Source organism: Fukomys damarensis, unplaced genomic scaffold (assembly GCF_012274545.1).
Source record: "Fukomys damarensis isolate Sample0158 unplaced genomic scaffold, DMR_v1.0_HiC HiC_scaffold_14, whole genome shotgun sequence".
Classification (NCBI taxonomy): Eukaryota; Metazoa; Chordata; class Mammalia; order Rodentia; family Bathyergidae; genus Fukomys; species Fukomys damarensis.
The window spans coordinates 38566707-38594449 of record NW_022900926.1 but is presented as its reverse complement, the minus strand read 5'-3'; positions in this window follow the sequence as shown (position 1 = coordinate 38594449).

Below are 27743 nucleotides of genomic sequence, written 5' to 3'. Positions count from 1 at the left end.
CATATCTCAGGGACTAAGACTTCTATTGACTTATTTTTTTCCCGTATGTGAGGCGTACTTTCCTCTTAATGTTTCTCACATTCTTTGTAGAAAACAGTATTTAAAATTGTACAAAATCTGTGGATATCATGTTCCACTCTACCTCGAGTTTGGTTCTGTTGTTGCTATTTCCATTTGTTGTTGGTATTGCTTTTTTATTTCAGTGACTATTGAACTAATCTTGCAAAGTCTGTTTTCTCTATCATGTGTGGCAGTGGAGGTTTCTACCTGTGTGATTTAATGCTCAGTTGATGCCTGGGTAGAAAGTCCCTTAAATGCCAACCACCAGTAAGTCCCTGACCTTGTTGAAAGATTTTGTACATGTTTGTTACTGTATCACTCTTCTGGCAATCTATTTCTATGTTCTGAGCATATTTCCTACTTGTATAACATTGTAGTCAGCTGGATAAGAATGATAAAGCCTTCTCATACCTTCCCAGAGTGTCCATTTTTATCTGCTCCTATTGTGGCCTTCTGGATAAAAAGGAACTCACTCGAGGTTTACAAGCCTGCTACACACAACTTATGTTCCTCTAACCATTTTGGTCAGCTCTTCCTCCCCTCTACTGCCATAGCTATCTCAGATAACTGTCTTGTTAAGCAATGGTTACAGACTGTTTTTGGAAAACACTCCAGGAAATAGCCTATGGACTCTGAACAGGTGTTGTATCAGACAAGTTGCCAGTAAGAGTTTCCTGGGAACTTCCTAATGGGCTACATTTTCTTTGAAAGGTCTCTGGGATTTTAGTCTTGTGGGACTTCCAAACGCACTTCACACCTTCTGGTGTTCAGTAGGCTGCTGTGGCTTCTCACAGCTACCATAAATACACAGCTGTTCATTTTTCAATGCTACAGTGAAACCGTGGAGAGGAGGGTGAAAATATTAAAATTCCACAAATCTCACCATTTTTAATAAGATTCAGTCCTTTATTTTGAACAAAAATTCTTTGATTTTTTTAAAGCCTTCAATTAATCTCTGTAATTCTGAAAAACTTAGTCTTGACTGTTTTTATGTGTTCTTATTGATTTATATAGAGTTGTAGATTTGGGGGATCCTTCTGTTATTTTGAATTGCTCCCTCCAGCTTCTTCTTAGTGCATCTTTCATTCTTGATATTAATTTCCCTTTGAGTTGTTTATCTTACTAAAATTTACTACTAATATAACTTTCTGATTATATTTTTATTTGAATTTCCTTATGTCATTTATTCTTGTTCCAAACGTATTTGGGAAATCTATGCAGATTTTCAAAACGCATTAAAAACAAGAATATTCATTAGAGGGCTGGGGATTTAGGTCAGTGGTTCTGCTGCCTATCTCTCAAGCACAAGGACCCAAATTCAATCCCTGGTACCATCCCCCAAAAAAGGAATACTCAGTAGATTTAGATCCATGTATTATGTTTTAGTTTTCTAAAAATTATAAGTGGTTTAACGATGTAATTCAGCTGCATTCCCTGACATTTTCAGGCTCTGAACTACAATACAGGTTGTGGGAGAAATTCATGCTGTAGTCAGTTTGCAAGACTTCTGGTCCAAATATTCAATACTCAAGCAATTTGAAAGTAAACTTTAAAGGTGAAAAATATAAGGTAGGAAGAGATACAGCTTCATTTATAATGCTTTCAAATATTTAGGTAGCTTTTAAAATTTCAAATAAGCAATTTATGAAACATTTTTATTCAATTTTTAAAAAATGTTTATCAGACAGCACTAAGATCACTCATGAATGTTAAAGGAAGATGGAATTAGAAAACAGAATACACAGTTAAAATGTGAAAATGATGCTTTATATGACACAGATACATTAAAAATATATAATTTGCATATATATGAAACAAATATAAAAATGTACATGAATGTTGCAGACCTAATTCAAGACCGTGGTTATCTTAGAGGAGCCAATGAGAGAATATGATTGATTATATAATGACTTTAAAGACTAGGGCTTCAAAGTTTACATAGATGATTTCAGCAATTCTTTTCACATATTATTTCTTAACCAAGGTGATTTATTCATGGACACTCTTTTATTTTTGTTACAGTGTTTTATACAACTGAAAAGCTGCAAATTTAAAAAGTAAATCAATAGGAAATATATTAGCCTATTACAAAATGAATGAAGCAAAGGACCAAAACAATTATAGAATTTAAAATATCATTTACTCAGAAACTCAAGAGAAAAATGCAAGGTACCCTGTATATTTGCATAACAATAAAGATTTCCAACATAATAATAGAGTTGGCAAGGCTATCTATTTGTCTCTGTGATTAAAGTGGGGTGATGTTTTATGGAAAACCCAGAATCATAGTACTAACTCTGGATGACATAAAGTGGTTGTCTTTTTATATTTTGATTTTTTGTTTCATTTACAGAGACTGTATAATTCTTTGAAAATTAACAGGGAGATAAATATTTGAAATAAATTTGATAGCTGAATAAATTTTAGCTGTAAGGATGCTCAAATATAAGAACATCAATAGTTTAATGAAATCAAATCTATTTCTCACTCATATAAAGTCCAGTTGTAGAAAACCAGCTTTCCTCCTTGCCCTGGCTGTATCATTTGTCACACTCAGCCAGAGCCAAAGGGAGCTCCCTGCTAATTTCTCACAATCTGTGTGGGCTGGAGCTACACAAAAGCTGGAAAGGCAGGGGTATATGGTTATTTGCTGAGCATTTACTAATTCTCTCTCAACCAGTATCTGGCTATATTAAAAAGGAAGTAGTGAAACAAAATAAAAGTGGCACGTTATTATTAAAAAAGTTTTCCTCTCTCTTTATCTAAATAACACTAAATATTTTTATTGTAGAAGTAGACATATTGAAGATATACTCCTAAGTGAAATAAATAAGTCACACATGTATAAATACCAAATAGTTTCCCTGGTGTAAATAATCTGCCACAATGCATAAGATTCTAATAAGATTACTGACATTTAGAAATGGGAAGAAAGGAGCTAAAGGTGTAGGGAAGGTGGGATGGGTAGGGGAAGAGTAAAAAGGGAAAAGAAAAAAATGTGAGAGAATGAAAAGATGAAAATAAAGTGTTTGTAGATGGGGAGGGGAGGAGGGGGTGAAGGGAGGGCAGAGGTAAGGGGAAAAAATGAGAATCAAGACTTGTCATGTAGAGGTACAAGATCCCAACAATGAATGTAACTGTACTGTATCCCTAAAATGTACCAATAAACTCAATTAAAGCTGAAAAAAAAGAAAAAGAAAATTTTCCCGTTTTATACATTCACAGCCAGCTAATGGATGTATTTTTCAGGGGTAACTGTTAAGATTTTAAAAACAAATTATATACAACTTTCCTCTTCTTGATTTTGTTAATCCTTAGAACATTTAATTGTTATTCAAAATAAACTATGTGAATAACATGAAAGACTAAAAATGTACTCAATGAAATAAAAACAAAATGAAACATGAGGCCAATATTTTATATCAAGCAGTGTATATTTCTTTGAAAACCTGTTAGAGGAAGATTGAAATAAGATTAAAACTAGACCCTTATCTTTCACCATGCACTAAACTAAAATCCAAGAGGATTAAAGATCTAAATAGTTAAAAAGAGACACTAGGCTGGGGATTTAGCTCAGCAGTTCAGTGGCCTGCCTTGCAAGTGCAAGGGCCTGAGTTCAATCCCCGGTACCAAAAGAAATAAAAAATAAAATAAAAAGAGACACTAAATTTTCTGGAAGATAAGTTAGGCAGAATTCTTGAAGACACTGGCATAGGAAAAGAGTTTATGAACAAATCCTCAACAGCACAGGAACTAGCACAAAGAATCAACAACTGGGATCTCATCTTATTAAAAAGCTTCTGCACTGCAAAAGAAACAACCAACAGAACTAAGAGACATCCTACAATGTGGGAAAAAATTTTGCCAGCTGCTCCTCAGACAAAGGACTATTATCTAGAATATATAAAGCACTCAAAAAAATCAGCCCCGCAATATAAAGACCCATATAAAAAATGGGCATCTGAAATGAACAGACATTTCTCAGACAAAGAAGTAAAAGCAGCAAGTAAATATATGAAAAAATGTTCCACATCACTGGTCATTTGAGAGATGCAGATGAAAATAACACGGAGATTCCACCTTACCCCACAAAGAATGGCTGCTATCAAGAAATCAAACATAAACAAATGTTGGCAGGGTAGTGGGGAGAAAGGAATCCTTCTCCACTGTTGAGGGGAGTGCAGACTGGTGCAACCCCTAGGGAAATCAATATGGAGATACCTCAAAGAACTTGGATTAGAGGTACCATTTGACCCAGCCATCCTTCTGCTGAGTATCTTTCCGAAAGAATTAAAAGAATCATACCACAGTGATATACGCGCACCTAAAATGGATGCATATTGAGGTCATACTCAAGTAAAATGAAAAAGTCACACATCTGAAAATACTGAATAGTTTCTCTGGTGTGAAAAGCTAAAAGTGTAAATAAGATCCTAATGGTATAATTGATAAAGTGAAATAGGAAGAAAAAGGCTAAACGTGTAGGGGAAGTGGGAAGGGTAGGGGAAAGGAAATAAGGGAAAAGAAAAATATGAGAAAATGAAAAAAATGGAAACAAAGTTTTTGTAAATAGGGAAGGGAGGAGGGGGTGAAGAGAGGGCAGAGGTAAGGAGAAATAATGAGAACCAAGACCTGTCATGTAAAGGTACAAGATCCCAATGATGAATGTAAACTTTACTGTATAACTAAAATGTACCAATAAACTCAATGAAAAAAAAAAATCAAGCCATGCCAAAAGTTATTCTCTATTTGATCAAATAAGATGTATTTATTCAAAGCTGACTTAAACTGGTATTCTATTAACTATAATACATTTATAAGATATCAATGAAATAAATTTTATTAGTTTATAAGAACATCTAATCTGAAATCTCATGTAGTATTAAGGTTGGCCACCATGCACTTTTTGCTCTGCTTAACAATGAGCTGTTAAAATGAACACACACAGACACCCCCACACACACACACAGAATAAAGTTTGCCACCACTTCAAATGTTCAGACAAGTGTATTTCAGGCTCTAAGGATAATTTTGTAGGTGCTTTAAATATTCCCAAATAAACACCAAAGTTAGTGGAAGCAGACAGCACTATAAACAATTTTGTATGTGAAAGAAAATATCAGCCTCATATGTAATTTCCCCTATGCTACTTAAAATCTTTTTATTAAGCCAAGCTGAAAAAACAGACGATTAGCTTATATAGAAAACCATTTATTATGTCTGGATTGTCATTTAAATGTTTAAAGGAAATATTTTCTAGTTAGTATTTCGTTTTTATTGGAACAAGAAGATTATATTCCTTGTGGGAAGTTAGTACATGTATATAGCACATCCTTATATATATATATATATATATATATATCCTTCCCCTCTCCCGTCTCTTGGTCCCCTCCTTTTTGCAAAACATCTATCTCCCTATTTCCTATTATCCATCTTTTATTTTGCTATTTATTATTTATGTTTTGGGTTTCTCATATAAGACAAATCATGCAATATTAAGTTTGTGTGTCTGACTTATTTCACCTAACATTATGGTCCTGAGTGCATTTATTTTCCTACAAATTACTCAAATTTATCTTTCTGTACAGCAGTGTAGTACCCCATTGTGTAAAAATGCCATGTTTTCTTTACTCATTTGCTTGTTGATGGACATATTGTCCACTTCCAAGATTTAGCTATTATGAATTGTGCTGCTATAAATACTGGTGCTGAATATATTACTATACTAGGATGTCTTTAATTCCTACAGGAAGCTACCTGAAAAGCTAGCTGGGTCAAGTGAAATGTCTAGATTTAGTTTTTTGAGAAATGTCCACACTGATTTTCATGATAGAATCAGATCATTCTTTTGGTTGTCACCTCTGCCACTCTGTGCTGAGGACAACCAGGCACAGGAGAGCAGGGTCTCTCTCCAACTCTTCCAGTGCCAGACATGCCAGGCAGGATCTGATCTAATTTTTAATCTTCTCTTTTGTCATTTTTATTAATTCAATTGTGTGGCTTTTATTTCCTCTTTCTTGATTCCTCATAGGTAGAGTTGAGAGTTTTTCAAGGCATTCTGTTGTCTTCTATTCTCACGTCTCTATTGCAGTTGTGTTTCATGTGTAGGTGTGCACATGTTCATGCAATGAGCATCGTGGGTGTTTACAGTGGAAAATATTTACTACTACTCTAGAGATCATTTTAGTTTGTATCTACTTTTTAGTGACTCTAAAAAGCACTCTAAGTTTAGCCAACTGTAGGCCTTTGCCTGTGTCCTAAGATCCTAACCACTTCCATTAATTTGTGAGGAAAAGGTGCAGTTTAATTGGTCCAGCACCCAGTTCTCTGGAAATGAACTACAGAACTGTTAATGACACAAAAGAAATCTAGATATTAACATGGGAATAAAGTCTATCAATAGCAGCAACTGTGCAACCCTGGCACTAACTAAATAAGTAACAAAGACAGTGTTGGTGACAACTTGGATGTGGACATAAGAACCAATAATGTACTACCTTTAACCATAGATAAGACATATATTCTTATTGAATAAACACTGAGATACACAAAATGCTGACAGACAGTAAATATCTAGTAAGTGCACTAACTCCACTAACAATCAATAGTAATAGCATAAAGTTAACTAAATATCTAAATATTAGTAAAACTTAATGATTACACTAGTAAAGATAAAAGATTGGGGGATGGGAGAATGACAGAAGAAAAAATTTGAAAATTTAAGCAATAGAAGATTCAAGGGAGAAGAGAAAAGTGAAATAAAGAGTCCTGTTAAGGAGTAAAAGGCAATTAATATAATTACATAAAGAAAACATAAAAGAACAAATAATAAGCAAAAGAAGAAATGAAAAAGAAAAGTAAGTGGAAAAATTAAAAGGAAAAATGAATGGAACTTTTTTAAAAAACATAAAACCACAAACTTAAAATAACCATTGGAAAATATAAAAAGAAATTAGTGCAGAAAAATAATTCATCTGCATATTTTAATGACTGGTTTCTTTCCAGGATATGAAGTTTTGGATTCCAGCAATGCATAGCTTTCTCCTCCGGGCTTACAGCCTAAGAATTTGTGAGCTACCTTTTCCTACTCTAGAGGCATCTCTATCCATCTGCCCCAGGCTGTGCTATCTTCCAAGTTAAGACATGTATGTCCTTGCTCACTTTGGTAGATGCAGAAAATAATCATACTGTAAACCATGCTGGATATAGGCAGCAGGGGAAAGAGTCAAGCAGATCTCTCTATTGCCAGCTCTTTCATATCATGCTGTAACTGAAAGCCACACATATAGGGCCTGGCTTGCTACTATGAAATGTAGAGCTCTTATCCTTCCCAGCCTGAGTTTAATCTTCTTGGAGTGTCTGTATATCCTGTTCCCTGTCCATTATTGTCTTCCGCAACTGTCTCTCTGCCGGTCACTATGGGAAGGTAACACTGAAAACCCTGAGGTGAAGTTAGTTGTTTTACAGTTTTTCTGTGGCTCAACCTTAAATAATCAAGCCTTTCAGCACAATGAACTGGATTCAAGCTCTCTGGCAGCATAGTGGGCACTACCCTGGATTCATTCTCCAACAGTAGCCTGCAGGATGGAAGGAGTAGCTTTTGGAGTAAAGCTCTGTGCTGTTTTTGTATTTTACAGTATCTGTGGGCTTTTGTTGGAGCTAGTCCTCCGAGCACTACCTGTTGCTTCTCCCCGGAGCTCCCAACACTTGGGACTTATCTTGTTTTTGTGGAGACAGGCTCCCCTTCTCAGGAGCTAGGATAAGCTTCCAGACTTCTCTGTAGTTTCTAATTTTCCTATCAGTTCTCTCTCCTCTTTTCCTTTTTTCACCAAATTGTTATTTTCCAGATGTCTATGTTCCAGGTCCTGAAGAGGATGGCTGTTGCTGCTGATCCCTACTCTGACGTTTTGGTCTTTCCCATACAGTCCCCTTTTAAAGGAATTTTTAGGTTCTACTAAATAAATATTTGAAATAGGCTGCCAAAATGGTCGGATCTGGTATAATCATGAGAAGAAATTACATAAAGACCAAAGAAAAATGTTGCTAAAGACAAGTTTCATAGATGTCAAATGAAATGATTTACTTCACTTGTTGAATATTTATTAATGCTCAGTGTTGAAATACATAACTACTCACAGATATTCAAACTGTGTACCTAAATACTAACTCATAGAAGGGTTCCTACTTGCATTTTTATAAGTTAATCAAAGGATTACTCCCAAATATTTAGCAAAGGGACAATGAGACAGAAAATAAAATTAATTTCATGAAAAATATGTATGCAATGTTTATAATTATTCACAGGAATGAGTTTTCAAATAGGTCATTGACTAAAAGCCATGATACTTTCATAAAATTTTCTTCCAAATTTACAGTATTCTTTACCTCAAATGTTTGTATACATTAACAAAGAATAATATGTCTCTGTAAAGAAGTCAGTATTAATCCAAATATTCAACTTGCATATTTTTATTAAGAATAATGTTTTGTTCCTTAGTCAGCTTCAATTATTAGATCCCCATTACTTGTAGTGCCCTTTTAGCTGAGAGAAGTTTGAAAATATGTTTAATGCTGCTAAAATGCTAAATATATTTTAGTATTTTATATTTTAATATTTGTTAGATGCTTAATGTTCAAGGAGCTAGATCTTTTGCAAATGGGAAAGGGATCAAGAGATGGAGGGAGGAGGGGAGGAAGAGATGGAAAGGAAAAGTAGAATGAATTAAGATGTGTTGTGTACAGTTACCAACTACGCATCATGAATGTAATCATTGTATACTATAATCATGTACTAACAAAAAAATATGACATTAAAATAAAAACATATAATGCATCTCTTCTTACAAAATGAAGGACGCAGATACTAATACCAGAAGCTAAAAGATATCTATTATGTATTTCACGGGTGATGACTCTGAATCTGAAAAGGGAAATAAATCAGCACAATGTAACTCAGTTGAGTAATGGAAGTGATAACCAAGTCCAGTGTCCCCCTTACGTGGTTGATATTTACATAATGCTTTGAAACATAGATGCTAGATTGCCTAACTATTTGCCGTACATAAATACATAAAAATTGTCTGTGCACTTTTGCAAATTTAATGAGCTAAGGTACAAAAAACTGAAATATAATCCTAATGCTTCAAGCATAAAAGTAAAACTAGAACTGAACACTGCAATAAATCAGAAGTAGTGCCTTGCACACACACTTAAGCACTAAAAAATGAAAACAGACATTTTGCAATACATTGTACTCATTTATCAAAATACATAAACAAATCCAAAACTTCCATGCATCACAATAAATCTTAAGCATTAACACAGAAATGACATAACCAAACATTAGAGAAATGTCCTGCTATTTCAAGTTGCTATCATGCAATTCTGTATGTAAGTATGCCCAGGGATCTCAGAATCATCCATGCAAACACAGTAATCTAGGATACCAACCCTGGATAGGTGGTGCAAAACATTGCTGGAGACTTTCTTCTACCATGTTGATTGTGATATTCAATGAAGAAGATACCGTTACATCAAGAGCTAAAGCCTTTTCTCATTTCTTAAAACAAAATATTCCACAAAAGGCTCACTTGTAAAATTAACTATTCCTCTTACTATTCAAGTACATACTATCCAATAGAGCTTCCATGGCTGAAAAACAAATGCAGAGTTTTGGTTCCATTTTCAAATTTAAAGCAACAACAAAATACTACTTTACCATTCCATTATAAGTGACTTGACACTACATTTTAACTGGACCCTGGACTCATAAATCATGATGTTTCATTTCTAAAGGCTTTATACATGTTGCAAATTTTCAAGAAAATGTCTGGAGAGAATAATGAAACTATTCTTAATGAGATAACTAGAAAAAAAGAATCTGAAATAAATCTATCCTCAAAGTAAGAACAAGAAAGCCTAACTGGAGAAAGAGATGCACCATTATTTTATAAAATCATGCAAGCAAAGGAAGCTACATTTCTTTAACAGGGAAGCCATACTTTGACCAGCAGGCTTATATTATAGAAGATGTCTTCTGTGTGCAAAAGTACAGTCTTTCAGTGGAATACAACACTACTGTCCTCACAAGTGACAAGGACTCAATTGTCCCCTGAGATGCCATTTTTTTAATGTACTAGACACAGTAAGCTACATGAGCTTTTATTCCTCACATCAGACCTTGAAATTTTATCCCATCACACATGTGTCTTTCCAGCACAGTGAGGTCTTTGCCCAGTTGTACCCTGTTCCAGCAATAATATTTATCTAAGGCTGGACAGGGTGGCTCATGCCTGTAATCCCAGCACTCGGGAGTCTGAGGCAGGAGAATCTCTGTGAATTCTAGACCAACCTGGGCTACATAGTGAGTTCCAGTTCAGTCTCAACTACATAGTGAGACCCTGTCTCAAAAAAAAAAAAATTATCTATAGAATTCATTTTAATTCTCTCAAACACAATTACCAAATTAAAATAGAATAAAAGATGGACCAAAAGCAAACTTTGAGGGTCAGCAGCACAAGGATGGGTGTCATTTATTGATACTTACACAGCCCAGCAGGGCATGGCATTCAGATCCTTGACAACAGGAACCATCTTCCATGTTTGTATCCATGTTCAGACCATGAGAAAGCACTGTCTACAGGTTTTGAGAACAACTCCATGAGATCACAGCCCCGGGGAGTGGTCTAGAAGGCAGCCTCACTCCACTCTCAAGCAGGAGGCCCCAGCTCTGTCCTAGCTTCAGGGCCCCCAGGCAGCTGTAGGCTGATGTGAGTCGGTGGTTAGCCTTCTCCAAGTACAGCTGGAGTGTTCCACAGAGGCTTATGCCAGGTCCATTGGGATTCTACACACACATTGAAACACAATCGGTTTAGGAAACTTTAATTACATAGCCAAAGTAATAATATATGCATGATAAAAGAGAGCATCCAGCAAGTCTGTAAAGGAAGTTAGCAGGCAAATTAATTAGCATGTAATAACAAGAAAATTCTGTCAATTGGCAAAAGCTCTCAAAGATTTTGTGAAATAATATTTTCTTTTACTACTTCTAGTAACTAATTTTTAATCATTTCTCACAACTCATTCTTTGAAATATATAATATAAAGAGCAGCATATAGCTAATACTCTTAGAAACAGTGATTTTACACTTTTAATAAGACCCAGCAGTATACTTAATGCAGAAGAAATGGTCAAACACTACATTTGCTCTCTTTTCTTCTTCAATATCAAATTTCATGGATAAAGATAGAATCTACAGACACAGGCAGTACTCATAGTTATTTCAGGGCAGGGCCTCATGAATACTCAACATGGGAACGCTGTTCTTATTGTACAATGTGTTAGACTACAGAATTTGAAAGAGTAATGTTAACATTTGAAAAATTGAATAAATGCTTCCCCATACTATACGGTAGATTTAAACAGCAAGAAGCAATAACCTAATTCTCAAAATATGAGTAGTAAGTAGCCTTATAAAATATAAAATCTAACTAAATTTAATTTAATAAAACATAAGTGCCAGGCGTGGTGGTGCAGGCCTGTAATCCCAGCACTCTGGAGGCAGGAAAATCGCTGTGAGTTCAAGACCAGCCTGGACTACATAAGTGAGTTCCAGGTCAGTCTCAACTACATAGTGAAAAAAACAAACAAATGTATATATATATGAAATTCAAGATGTTTGAATTAATTCTAAATACCTATTTTCTATCAATACACAAATATGAAATGAAGTCACTTAACTATAATGGTACATATGATCCTAATGATATAATTGACAATGTGAAATAGGAAGAAAAGGGTTAAAGGTGTAGGGGAAGTGGGAAGGGTAGGGGAAATGTAGTAAGGGAAAAGGAAAACAATGAGAAAATGGAAATAAAGTATTTGTAAATAGGGAAGGGAGGAGGGGGTAAAGGGAGACCAGGGATAAGGGGGAAAAATGAGAACCAAGACCTGTCATGTAAAGGTACAAGATCTTAGTGATGAATGTAACTGCACTGTATACCTAAAATGTACCGATAAACTCAATGAGAAAAAAAAATCAGAACAAAGGGCAGGGGATATAGCTCAGTGGCACAGTGCTTCCCTCACAAACTCAGGTCTGAGTTCGATCCCCAGTACCAAAACAAACAAACAAACAAACAAACAAACAAAAAACCTCTGACTATTAAAAGGAAAATAATTATAACTATAATTAAAATTTAAAATTAATTCATGCCTTAAAATTTTAAACACTACTTTATGAGGAAATACTGTATTAAACTTTCTTTCAAAGATACTAGAAATCCAAAATAAAATGAAAATAATTAGGAGCATAGAGAAAATATTCACCTAAGCCTGGCATGTTAGTGTGTCTCTAATCCCAGCATTCTTGGAGGCTAAGGCACGAGTATCACAAGATTAAGACCAGCCCAGGAAACTCAGTAACCTAACTAGACTCTCTCAAAATAAAAAGTTAAATTAAAAAAGCAGGGGCTGAGAATGTAGCTCAGTACAAAGGCCTTGAGTTTCATACCCAGAAGAGAGAGAGAAAGACAGAGAGAGAGAGAGAAAGAAGGAGGAGGAGGAGCAAGAGGGTGGAAGGGAGGGAGGGAGAGAAAGGAAGGAGGAGAGGGAGGAAGGAAGGAAGGAAGGAGGGAGGGAGGGAGGGAGGGAGGAGGGAGAGATGGAGGGAAAGTAGTTAGGTTAATTTAAAGCCTTTGCCAGAAATTAGGTCCAACTATTTTGATGTGAAAATCATTTGAAATTTTCAATACTAATTTTATTATTTCATATCATAGGAAAACAGAAAACTACTAATTCTTCTTTAAGAAAAAAGTTTGCTATCACTGACTTCAGAAAATTACAGCTCAATATAATATTTATTTAGGATTGCTTGGCAAAACATATGAATAAAATGATTAGATTTAGCACTATTTAAAATTATTTCACCATGACCAAAGGACCTATATTCCTGAAATACGATGTTATTTTACTTTAAGAAAATTAATGAATATATATATATATATATATAAAATATTTTATTATTAGGTCTTGAAAGATAAAAGGTAATGTGATAACAAAAGATAACATAAAGGCCTTTGTATAAATTCTTACGCATCAATATCAATGAGAAAAAAATTAAAATAATTCCTCTTTCTCTTTCTCTCTCTAAAAAAATAAAAGGTAGTGATAACAAAAGATAACATAAAGGCCTTTGTATAAATTCTTACGCATCAATATCAATGAGAAAAAAATTAAAATAATTCCTCTTTCTCTTTCTCTCTCTCACATAAACATGCAATCATTTGAACATATTTGCATTTATCAATATATTTAATGGTAAACAATGGAATTATTCTTAATGACACTTCACTCAATACAAGAATATTTGTTATTGCCATATTTAACATAATTCAGGTTGTATTAACCAATAAATTAATAACAAATAGGCATAAATTATATATAACTAATAAGTTAAAGAAAACAAAGTTGGGCTTACTGGATTTTCACAAATATATATGTATATATATATTCTTCCCTGGCAAATATCATCAAAGCAACTCAACAGTTTGTTTTCAGACTTGCAAAAACTAGAAGATTCCCTTACTTCCTTTCTAATATTTCTAACTTCATCTCTTTTTGGAAAACAATGGTGCGAAAGTTATTAAATAACGCTTTAGTTTTTATACCCTGTTCTCCTTTCTTTGAATCCAGGAATGGGAGCATATGCACAAACTGAAGTTTCGTACATAAGCATGCACATGTGTCACACTAATTCTAAAGGGTTACAGGATATGAAGTGTACAAGTGCCGATCCAGGTGAAAGGGAGAGAAGTCTCCTCAGAGTTGACTGATGAGAAAAGTATTGGAGATAGAATTTATAAGCTAAAACTTTGCATTTTGTTATCTTTTCTGAATCCTGTCCCTTTTGCCATTTTAAACAGGTAAAAACACTGTAGTAGTTCTGTCTGCATTCCTATGCACTTGAGCTTGATGTTCCTTCACTCCCAGAGAGAAAATAGAAAGGTCACACAGCAGCTCTTTTCCAACAAGCAAGCAGGTAGATCTGATGTGGGGTTAAAATTACCACACAACTGTGCTCCCTTCCTAGAAGACGGGAATCTCAAAAAATAAAATCATTTGATACCTAACCGTAATTGGACCACAGGAGGAAGAGCAAAAAAGTAATAGTTTTACAAAGAAAGATAGCCATTCAACTGAAAATCAAAACCTGCTACTTTACAACTTATTTAGTAGTTTACTACTACTGCTTCCATAACCAACTTTTTAAACTACCCATGATCACAACTGCTGCTATTCAACACATTCCTGAGTGCACACATGTACTGCCAGAGCTCCTAATGCAAGAGTCCCCAGTGGAGAAAGGAAGTGTGCTATTTTCACATGAAGAAAAAAACATGTCCTTAAATGGTTTATATATGTAAGGATTGAGTATTTATTTTGTCCAAAATTACTAAAATATTGTCACCAAACATACTGATTTCAGGCAATAACATCATTTGCTATAGAAAAGTTATCCCCTCAACAGCCATTCAATTCTGAGGCAGAGAACACTGAAAGTCTTTACATTGTAAAAGAAAATGACAACAAAATCCAATGCTTTAACTCTCTTGAATGCACAAGCAATTCAACAGCACAATTATAGTATTTTCATAATTTTGGCACCATTATGCAAGAAAAACAAATGTTAGAATTAAATAAGTCATAGCACAAAGAGTTTTGCATGGTATTTTTCAAGTTGTCCCGCTTTTAGTTTTCATAATTTTGGCACCATTATGCAAGAAAAACAAATGTTTAGAATTAAATAAGTCATAGCACAAAGAGTTTTGCATGGTATTTTTCAAGTTGTCCCGCTTTTTCAAGTTTGAAGGGTCCTCACCTCTGAAGGCACCCAGGTTGTACCTAAATGTTCAGAGTGTTCCTTGTTTTGAGTTATATGAAATTTCTTCACATCTTGAATAGAAACCACCCCAGGATTTAAAATGGAGTTGTGTGTGTTTATGTGTGTGTGTATATGTGTGTGTCCTCCTGATTTTGTTACTGCAGCAACCACAAAAAAGTACCAAGCCCAGACTAATATGCTCTCTTCCCATGAAGAAAGAAACAAGTACTATGTCTCCAACTCCCAGTAGAATTATAAGTCAGCGGAGAGGAAATAAGCAGCATTGAATAATCTCAGGTCCTCAGTGTATCACTGAGTAGTCTCAGCATTCACCAGAGGATGAAGTTTGAGCCTAAGTAGCTCCTTCAGAATGTCCCTTCATCCCCCAAGGAACACAGCCCTCCAAAGGCCAGTTGGTTTATGTGAATGAATGCCTACAGCAAACTTAAGAGTCTGGGGACAAATTGCTTTTAGATGGTTTTATGGATTTGTTCATGAAGCATGCCTGCTTTCAAATCATAGTAATGGTGCCAATATAGTAAAAAATAGTATTTAAAACTATTTATATCTTGACATTTTTCTAACATTTTCTCTTATAGTAGTTTTAGAAATCAAAAAATGTGTACCTAAATAATGTATTTAAATTAATAATAGAAGTCTCCATATCCTTATAATTTACAATACTGTATTTATAGCAACCCAACATTGCTCTATGCTTACTACCTATTACTTATGATTAAATAGAAAATTCCCTTCCTTCCTTCCTTCCTTTACAAGGTATGCTACATTTATTAACTTTTTTATTTCTTTAGTGTTTTCAAATGCATGGAGATAAGTGTACATAATATCATCTCTTAACATCTTTTATGTGTGTAGTATTTCTATCCTCTCTACCTTCCTTCTTGTCCATTTCTCATTGCCTTTCATAGCATATTGCATGTGCCTTAAAAATAGAAGATATTTTTGTGTAAACTGTAAATTTATATTTAAGTAGATGGTAAAAGGTTGTTACTTCATAGATTTTAAACACTCTCCTTTTATTCATGGTTATTTAGACTGATGCTTTTATTCACACAGGTATCCTACTAGTCATTTTGATTGATTATCATGGGTATTAAAAGTGCCCATTGTAAAACATCATGTATTTTCCACAATTAACAGGACAGCTGACAAGCAACGCTCATTTAAAACTGCTTCCACACACCACTGTCCTCTCACTGAGCAAACTACCATGTCCCAGGTCTGCCCTGGTATCTGCAGCTGCCCACAGTACGGATGCTCAGCCCTCCGCCTGGCTGCCTTGGAAATCAAACCATGACATGCCTGTCATTCCAGCACTCTGGGAGGCTGAGGGAGGAGCACTGCAAATTCCAGTACAGCCTGGACAACTTAGCAACTTCCAGAGACTCTGTCTGAAAAAACAAACAAAACCGACAAGCTGGGTTGGGGATATAGCTCAGTGTAAGGGCCCAGGTTCAGCCCAATGCTGCAAAGTTTGAAAAGGGGCTGGGGGTTGGGGAGAAAGTTCATAGATAAACTATTAGGTATACAGGTTTATAAATTTTTATATAGTTGTATTTATTTGTGTATTTAAAACTTTTTTAGATTGTCGTATAAAATTTAATGATGATATCTGTTCTTGTTACTCTGAGATGTTTCTTTTCATCTTTAATGTAGTTTTCTCTAAATGACATGTTTTATAACAGTAAATATTGCATAATGAATTTTCAATAAAAAAACATATTCCTAGTATATCATTTTTCATCTCTTAATTTTCATCTTTTAAAAATTATTTTCACCCTCCCGAGCACCTCCCAGTTAGCAAATGTTGTTTTTAAGTGGTGTTTGGAACACATGTTCTATCAAATAAAATAAAGAAAATGAAATTTAATTTCCCCAAATTTTATTAAAAATTGACTTTTTCATAAGACATTTTATTGCAAAGATAAAATCTCACAACAAAGCAGCAAAGCCTGCTTTAATAAAAAAATTTAAAAGTCTAAATTCCTTTTACAATTTTGTTATTGTGATAAAAAACCTCATAAAAGAGTTGTAAGTATGCGATATAGTTGTATTAATGGTATGTATATTGTTATAGAGCAAATCTGCACAACTCTTGCAAAATTGAACCTCTATATCCATTGATCAGAAACTTCCTTTTCCTGCCATCCACATAGCATTCCACAGCTACCGTCCTACTTTCTAAGAATCTGAGAAGTATGGGAAACTCATATAATTAGGATCCTGTACTATGTGTCTTTTTGTAACTGCCTTATTTCATTACATAGTGTCAGTAAGTTTCATCTATGTGTATCATGTCACAAGTTTTCCTTCTTTAGAAGCCTAAATATATTCATGGCATATTTTCTTTATCCATATATTCATTGAAGAAATTTAGGCTACTTTTTCCCCTGAGCTATTATGAATGATGCTGAAATAAACACAGGTGTACAAATATCTCTTTGTGACCCTATTTTTCAATTATTTTCAATATATATCCATAAGTTAGATTGTTGGATCATATGGTAATTTTATTAATTTTTTTGAGGAATCTCAACAGTGTAGTGTTTGTATTCACAACCAACTGCACAGGAAATCCAGTTTCTCCACATCCCAACACTTCTTCCTTTTTTAAAGTTTAATTTTGTTTTGTTTTTATAGTAGCCATTCTGACAGGTCTAAGATGGAATCATACTGTGCTTCCGATTGACATTTTCCTGATGATTAATGGTGTTGACCTTATTATCATGTGTTTGTAAGACATTTTTGGAGGGATGTGTACTTAAGTTTTTTGCCCATTTTTGAGTTTTTTGGTATCCATTATTGTTATTGAGTTAGGAGTTGTTGTGACTTTGGTTAGAAGTGTTTCCCAATGTCTCATGTCTTAAGAGGTAAGGCATAGAGGTGACTGGAACATGAAGACTCTAACCTAATTAATGGATTAACCATTGATAAGTTCTTAGTTGAATGAGCTGTTAGTAGGTAGAGTCCAGCTCGAGGAAATATATCACTGAGGGTGTGATTTGGGAGCATATATTCTGTCCCTAGACCCTTCATGTCTGACTGGCTTTTCCTGTCTCTCTTTTCTGGTCTCTTTTCTAGCTGCTTTCATTTCCTATGCTCTTCTACAATGCTGCTTTTTTCTGGAAAAAGTGGCTGGAACCACTGAAATTGTGAGCCAAATATATATATATATTTTAACTTTTGCATGTCAGCTCTTTTGTCACAGCAACAGAGAACCTCAATAGAAGAGTTCGTATAAGAGTTCCTATACATTCTGGCTCTCCTCATATATGATTCACAAGTGTTTGCTAATTATTTGCTGCGTAAAAGTTTTACATTGGATACAATGCCATTATTCTATCTCTTCATTTGTTGCCTGTACTTTGGGTATTATATCCAAGAAATCATTGCTAAAGTCAATGTCATGGAGATTCTCCTACATTTGCTTCTATGATTTTATATTTCCAGGTCCTGCAGCACCGTTTTAGTCTTTTGGGATTTTATATGAATTTTTTGGTGATCTTTTATATATCTGCAAAAATGCCATTTCAATTTTGGAAGGAATTGAGTTGAATTGATAGATTACTTTGGAAATTCTGGATATTTATAAAATATTAAGCCTTCTAATCTATGAATATGGGACATCTTTCCACTTGCTTGTGTCTGTAACTTCTTTTAGCAATATTTTATAATTTCTGTGTATGTATTTCTATCTTTTTATTTATAAAGATTTAATTATTTCTGATATTAGTAAAAATAAAATTGCTTCCTTAATTTTATTTTTGGATTTTTCATTGTTAATGTCACCAATTTAGAGTGTGAACATTGTATCTTGCGACTTTACTTAAATAATTTATTAATTCTATGAGGTTTCCTGTACTATCTTTAAGAGTCACACATATAATATCACATCATCTGCCAATAGAGATCAATTTACTCATTATTTTCCAATTGGGATACAGTTAATTACTTTGCTCTGCCTGATTGCTCTAAGACCTCCAGTACTGTGACAAATTGAAATGTATACACTTTAACTACATTTGTGTTGCTGGGACTAAATACCCAATACCCACATTTGGAAGAAGAAAGGTTTAACTTATAGTTTGTAGAGTTGTAAGTCCATAATTAGCTGGCTCTAAGGTAGGGTAGCATGGAAGAGGGGGATGGCAGAGGAGAAATAGTCCATGGTAAAGCAGACAGGAGTCGGTGAAGCAGCAAGAAGTGAGCCCGCTTTTCCCTTTTATCCCATCCTGGTTACAAGCATTTTAGGTGGTGCCAGCTGCATCCAGAATGAGCCTTTTGCCTTCAGTAAACACATTCAGCCATAAACAGAGCTATACTAATGTCAAGCAGTGGACTAATTTAGTACAACACAGTCTTAATCTCAGTATCACACACCCTAGATTCAGCAAGTTCCAAAAATCTCCATCTACAAGCACATGAGGTTTTGGGTGGGGGGATTCTAAATATAAGCCACCAGAGTAGAGAGTGGACATTCTTTACTTGTCTCTGATTTCAGAGAAGAAAATTCATATTTTTCACTACTAAGTGCACTGTTAGTCCAGGACTTTTCATATATGGTTTACATTACAGTTAAGTGGTTGCTTTTCATTCCTAATTTTTTGAGTATTTTTGAAAGTGTTGAATCTTATTAAATGCTCTTTCTGCATTAATTAAAATGACCATGTGGTTTTGTCCTCTGGTCTCTCTGCTTAGGGTGTTACAGTGATTGATTCTCATATGTTGAACCATCTGCTATAGTTTGAATATTTCCTCCTAAACTTGTGTTGAAATTTAGTTGTCATCAGGCAATATTAAGAGGTGGGGCATTGAGAGGTTATTCAGCCATGAAGGCTCTGCTCTAATGAATGGATTAATGCTTCTTTCATGGGAGTGAGTTCTTTCTAACAGGATGAGTTCAGCCTCTTTTTATCTCCCTTTCTTACCCTCTGACCTTCTGTCATGGGATATCTCAGCAAAAATGTCCTTGATAGAGCCTGGCCCTTCAATATTGGACATCCCATCTCCAGAACTGTGAGAAATAAATTCATTTTCTTTATAAATTACGCAGCCTCTACTATCTATCATATTGCAAAGTGTAGTGATTAACAACATCGAATTCCTAGAATAAATCTCAGTCATGATATATATATATATATTTTATGGAATGCTGTTAAATTTGACTGGATAATATTTTTTGAGAATTTTTTGTGTTAATATTCATCAAAGGTGTTGGTCTGCATTTTTCCAACCTCTTCTTTCTCCTTCTCCTCCTTCTTCCCCTCCCCCCTTCCCCTCTTCCTCTCTTTCTCCTCTTGGCTTTGGTATCAAGGTATGTAGGCAAAGTAATGAGTTTACAAATATTTCCTCTTCTAATTTTTAGAAGATTTTGACAAGGATTATTGTTGATTTAGGGTTTTTAATACCATCACAAGATCACTTCTTTTAGTTGATGAATTTAATCTATTTTTTTCTTGTGTTTTTGCTAATTTATCTGAAGTACTATTTTATTTTTCTCTTCTGTTTATCAGGCTTCCCTTTTTATTTTAACTTTATGAACATAATTGTTTTTAATGTTTGGTCACATAAACCTTGTGCTCAAGACATTTTTCATATTTCAGTACTAAAGACACATGTCAGTAGTTAAGATTTATATTTTATTTCAATTCGCCTAAGAACCTTGAACTGAGGTAACAAGCATTTCTACGAATTTAAGTTTCCACTTTAAACCTAAACATATATGAGCATCAATTTTACTATAGACATCAAAATAGAAATAAAAATAATTATTACTTTATTTTACTATTTTATTTAATCAGCTAGTCAATTTGAGGTAGAACAGACATTCTTAAAATACTTTAATAGGCCTGTAGAGTTCTGATTTATCTTCAACTAACTAGATTTTTTATGAATTTCAATAAACCTGCTTCCATTACTTATACTGTCCAGATACTAATATCTCATAGATTAAATATGCCAATCTTTAACTATTTAAAAATGTTTTATTCAAATGGAGGAATATCAAATAATAATTAAATTTTTAATTCTTATAAAAATGTATATTGATATTAATTTTGGCAGTAAAGTGGGAGATATAAATAAATCACCTTAAATATGAGTTGGAAGAGGAATTAAAATGAAAATAGAGAAAAGATGATAATTGTAAGTGAATTGTTTCCAAGAATGAAAACTCAATATGAGTTATATTCATGTAACTAATACATAATTTCAATAATAATCAAAACAGAATACCCAGGAGAGTGGTATAAGTTACAAGTAGGAGTAAAGATGATGAATTCTTTCAGAAATTCTAAGATTAAAGACACAATGGGGCATCTAATTGGTCATATTACAATGAATTAAGTTTGTAAGTCCCATTTCCATATTTCTAGGCATGATTTAAAGTACTATTATAAAGTATGACAATAACAAGCAGCAAGAGGCACAAAAATATTTTCATATTTGTATAAATATTTACTGAGAAAGTTTTCTTGAGAGGCACTCTTCTAAGATCTGACTGTACAACTATTAACAAAACAAGACGATAACCCAAATCCTCAAGAGGTCTTTAGCAAGACCTAGAATGAATTGAACAAAAGCAAAAACAAGATAACCCAAATTTAAAATAAATATCCTTGCAACTGTGTTGATATCTCAAATTATTCAAAACTAAATAAATGTTTATTTATTTATTTATTTTATTTAATATATAAGCCACACATGCGAAAATACCAAATAGTTTTTCTAGTGTGAAAAACTATAATTGTAAATAAGTTCCTAATGGTATAACTGACAATGTGAAATAGGAAGAAAAAGGCCAAAGGTGTAGGGGAAGTGGGAAGGGTAGGGCAAAGGAAATCAGGGAAAAGAAAAAAAATATGAGAAAATGAAAAAATGGAAACAAAGATTTTGTATATAGGGAAGGGAAGAGGGGGTGAAAGTATGGGGAAAATTGAGAACGAAGATCTGTCATGTAAAGGTACAAGTTCCCAATGATGAATGTAACTGTACTGTACACTAAAATGTACCAATAAACTCGAGGATAAATAAATAAACAAACAAACAAATAAATGTGATAGAATAGACAAGTCGCCTGTGTTAGTTACTTCTATCATCACTGAGATAAAGTTTCAAACACCCATAGCACAAAGGAGAAAAGTTTATTTTGGATCAAAGATTGTAGAGGTTTCAGTACCAGTACATAGTCTTTGGACTCCAGAGCAGGGCAGCTGGCAGAGGAGAAAGAGCTTATTGCATGCTGGCAGAAAGTAGAGAGGGATCAGGGGAAGAAAGATATATAACTTTCCAGGCCACACCCACAGTGAAACATCTCTTCCCACCAGTCTTTACCTCCCAACGTCAAACCTAGCTATAAACCCACCAGTGAACTAAACCAGTGATGAGCATCACACACCCATGATTCACTCAGCTCCCCAAACCCTTACCTATGAGCACATGAGGCTTTGGGGGACATCTAGATTTTAAGCATAGCACAATTAGGCAGAAATCTAAAATATTATGTAGGTAATTTTCCTTCAAGCCTACCTTCTCAAGAGCTCTTTTATTTGGTTCTATGTTCTATTGGCACACATCTTTCATGGTAGAGTTTTTTTTTTTTAACTAAGTGGTTGCTTAAAATTCGTAATATACATTAAAACTAATCAAACTACACACTTGTAGTTAGTGTTATTTCACTTCTTGGATAGTACAAGCACCTAGTAAACAAACATTCTTCAATTTTTCCCCTTGTTATTTATAACGCAGAAATTCATCCAAATATTTCTATATTATATTTTCCAATACATGGCTACGACTAACTGTATCAAACAAACAGTTTAAGAAGGAGAGAACTGGAAGAGGAGAACACAAACAATTATGTAGATTTTTGCCTTTAGTTATGTATGCCTTCTCTGGTGCTCTCCGTTCTCTTATATAGATTCAATTTCAGACTTAAATCATTTTCTTTCTCACTAAAAATATTCTTTTGTATCCTTGTTAGTATAATTCTTGCAGGTGATGTCTTCTTTCAATTTTTTGAGTCCAAAATTCTTTATCTTTCTTTCACTATTGGCCAGAAGTATCTTAGGGGAGTGTTTTTTCTTCTATTTTTTAAAATATTTTACTCCAGGCATTTTTTTTTTTTTGCTTGTGTCTTCTAATGAGATAATTCTTATCTTTCTTTTTCTATAGCTATGGTGTTTTGCTTTTCCCCTGGTTTCCTTCAAGATTTTCTCCTTACCTATGACTCTTTGAAGTTCAAATGTGCAATGCCTAGATGTATAATGTGGCTGGTTAGCTTGTGTTCTGTTCTCTAGGCTTTCTGATTCTGTGGTATGGTTTCTGTTTGGGGAAAATTTTTTGGCCCTTTCTTATTACTTTAAAAATTTTTGTATCCTATACCTTTTCTTCTTCCACCACAACAATTGCCTGCTTGTTCCATAATTTGAAACTATGCCACAGTTCCTGAACTCTCTGTACATTTATTTCTTTGCATTTCAATTTGGGAAGTTTGTATTGACGTATTTTCAAATTTACTAATTCCTCCTCAGCTGTAAGATGTCTACTGGTGGAGCCATCTTTTCTTTATTTTCAATTTTTAACATGTCTTTTTAAAATTTTTCTTAGTTTCCATCTTTTTTACTATGCTGTGTTAATTTTGATCATTTATCTGTGTGTATTGTTTGCTTTCTATTACAGCCCTTAACATACTAATCATAATTCCACTCGTGTTTGATTATAATATTTATCTGTCTCTATACTGTGTGTGCCTTTCAGTGTTCCTTGTGAGTATTCGTTGAAATACAGACACGATGTACCGGGGAATATGTTCTCAGGTAAATAGCATTGGAGTAAAGTTTTATGTTCTTGCTAGGAGATAGGCTATATTTCATTTTTACTGCAGTTGTAGTGACAACAGCCTCAATTTCCCATGGTACCCTTATTTTTGTCTCTCTGTAGACTTTGGGCTTCCCTAAGTACTTCTCAGAGTTGGCATCTTCCTCTCTTTCAGCTGCAATCCTCCATTGCCATGCTAGAGCTCTCTGTTGTAGTAATGGTATGGTATGGGAAAGAGGGAAGCTTTCTACAATCTTATACATACAGTGTTTTCTATTGTGTGTATTTGGGATGTAGCCTTCAAAAATATTTCTTAGACCTTGACTGGCTTACGTGTTCCTACCAGTTTACATCTCCAACGTTTCTGGTCCTAGTAAGCATGTCTCAACCACAACTCTAGATTTGCCAGTATCTCCAGATTTTAAGTTGGAAATTATAGTGTGATCTCAGTTTTCTAGTGAATTTATAAAATTTTTTATACCCAATTTGTTCAATTTTCTCCTGTTTTAAGGATAAAAGTGGTATTTTCCAAGTTTTTTTCATACCATGGATGAAACTGGACATTTTGGAATCTAGAAAATTCCAATTTAGATCTACTATTTGGTATGCACTGTGGCCTATTCTAAATTAATAGGTGGTGCTGCAACAAAGGAAATATACATGCTTTCACTTTCTGCAAATACCAAGAAAATTACACTTTTTCTTGTGCTAGTTAAAAATGCAATCTTATATTTGTCATAGTTACTTTCTCATTATTGTGACAAAATACCAGACACACACAAGTTAAAGGAAGAGAAGATTATTTTAGCTCATAGTTTTTAGAGGTTTCAGCCCACGCTTGGCTGGCTCCAAGGCAGGGCAGAAGGGCATGACAAAGAAAAATAGTGCATGGAAAGATAGGCAGGAAGTGGCCGTGGCAACCTCCCTTTCCATTTTATTTATTAAGATTCCAAGCCTATTGGGTGAAGCCACCCACATCCAAGGTGGATCTTCCCATTTTCCACACCCAGAACTATGCTAAACCAATCAATGAACTAATTTAGTTATCACACACCTCTAATCAGTCTTCACACACACACTTTAGATCCAGCTATCTCCAAAAAAGCCCCAACCATGAGTACATGAGTATTTTGGGAGTCATCTATATACAAGCCATGATAATTATTAGACTAACATATATTTGGGAGAATGAAATAATTGTCTTCAAAACCAAAAACTGGATGTAAAGATGTAATGTTTAAAATGGTCCTAGAATCAAACAAATCACCATTGATTATGGCAGTACAGAAAAGACTAGGAGTTACAAAACAAGAAACATATGCTGAAGACACCAGAGGAAAAAAAAAGGAGGGCCCATAATATCTACTCTCCAAAACACCTAGTAAGATATAATAGCTTTCTAGTCCAGGTCAATGATTCCAATAAGATTTAACATTTTAGGAGTGGAAGACAGAGTAGCAGCAGGTGACTTTTCCATATGAATGAAGAAGACAGGCCCAGATTTGAACACCAGTTAGTGTACAAGGTCTGAATTTGAACTGTGATGGAGATGGTAGTGGAAAAAGAGAAAGTATTTATGTAGAATGGGGTAGAAGAAAATCAGAAACATATATGAAGAGCAGAAAAATGTGTAAATCAGGAAAAGATGATAGAAGCAAAATTCTCAGAATTGGATAAATAAGCATAGCCCAATTGCCCCATCAATTGGTGACTGGATAAAAGATGTGTTTTTTTCTTTTATATAAGATGGAGTACTACTTAGCCATAAAGAATGAGAAACTAGAGACATTTATAGCTAAATATATGCACATTGAGGCCATACTTTTAAGTGAAATAAATGGGACATACATGTTTAAATACCGAATAGTTTCTCTGGTGTGAGAAACTGAAAGAGAAAATAAAGATCAAGACGTAGAATAGATAACATGAAATAGGAAGATAAGGCCCAAAGGGGAAGGGAAACTGGGGGGAATAGAGGAAGGGAAAGGAATAAATATGAGAAAATGAAAAAAACAGAAACATAGTCTGTAAATAAGGAAGGGTGGAAGGGTAGAAGGGAGGGCAGGGGAGTGGGGGACAAATAAGAATCAAGATATGTCATGTAAAGGTACAAATTCCTGGTGATGAATGTCAGCATTCTGTATACCTAAAATATACCGATAAGCACAGTTTCAATTGTGAAGGAAATTTTATGTCGTTGGGTTAAAACAAGTGTCTTCCATACATGATTAAAATTTACCCTTGAAATTGGGGTGAAACTCACTATATCAATCTAAATGACATGGCCCCAGGCATAAGAAGAGTAAGGCTGTGAGGCTGAGGAGCAGTGCCTAGCAGAAAACATGAATATAACATGAATATGCATTTGTGTCTCCCCTCCTATCAGTTTGGGCAGGAGAATGAGAGAGACGGGAGAATGATGGCTGCACATTTCTTAACATAATTTTGCCATTTAGTGTGTCTTTTGGCTATTTTTACTAATGGTTTAATATTACTCAACAAGCTACTTAACAGAAAAGAGAGCCATTTTTCTTCCCAAAGTCAGAGTCTCATAAATCTGTAACTTCATGTAATGAACAACTGTTTTCCTAAGCAAGTTGCATCATCTTGTGAAAAGTCTCTGAATTTTCAATGCTCAGCTTTTAACAGGTGAAATATTTTGTAAATTAAAGGTTTTTTAAAGCCATTTTTAGAAAAAAGAAAATATTTTAGAAAAATATTAAAAAGTGTTGAAATGTTTAAATTGGAATACATTAATTTAAGGGAAATATGTTTTCCTTCATTTAGGAGTGAGCTAATTAAAATTATACTTCATTAATAAAGCTAATTAAAATGATACAAACAGGACTAATTTTATGCAAATCCAACTCCAGCAAGAAAAGAATTGGAAATAGCATTTGCATCATAATCCACCCTTCAGAAAGTTAGTAAAACTAAAACTTCAAAATTGTATAAAGTTATTTTCTAAATTAATTTAGGGATCAAATGAAACTAAGTCATCTCGATCCTCTCAGTGACAGACTTATTTTGTCAGAGTAATAGAAAAGATAAATTGATCCTTTGTTATGCGTTAAGGGCTGAACCCTAGGAGGTGCTTTTACATATTTTATTTCAAACACTTCTCAGAAAAAATAGTGAAAAATAAATATTATTTTAAGGACAAAGAAAGTAATTTGATTTTGATTAGGTTAACTGGTTCTCAGCTTCACACAGAAAGTGGAATGAAAAAGGTTTATAAATAAATCTGACAGCTTGATTGTGAAATCCTGTATTAGTCTTAATAAAATATTTCCAGAGAAACTTAGAAAAGTAACTAAAGTAAATAAAGTTAATCAATGTAGAAAACTCTCATTACATTCTTTCATAACTCCTCATGATCAATGAATATTCAGAAAATAAATGAAAATGACATATAAATTTAACAATGACAGAAAACTTAATTCCAATATGAGATGGAGAGTGATATTAAATATGACAGATTAAGCTAGTTTAGGAAATTCTATCTAGTTTCAGTATGTGGTAAATCTATTTAAGCTCAAATATGACTGAAAAGATTAAAATTATGCATTCAAAGTAACTACAAATATAATATTCATTTCTAAAAGGAATATTAATATTCTGTAATATCACATAATATTGATATCAAAAAATCACTACAGTTGAACACAGATTCATTCTGCAGTGATGGAGGATCAATAATGGAACATTTCTTGTATCTTTAATGAAGAATAGAATTTTAAAATATAGTAAAAACACAAGAAAACTTAATAGGAGTGTATTTTTGAGGAACACAGTCCTCCCCTCTCATCTGAAGTAAGATGTTCTCCTTTCAAAGGCTATGAAGTCAACTAGCATCTATGCCTTTGACTCCCTACTTAAAGGAATTCTGGGAAATGAAATGTACTCATCAATGTTGTACAAGACTTCAACAATAACAGCCATAAATATAACAGGACATTGGAA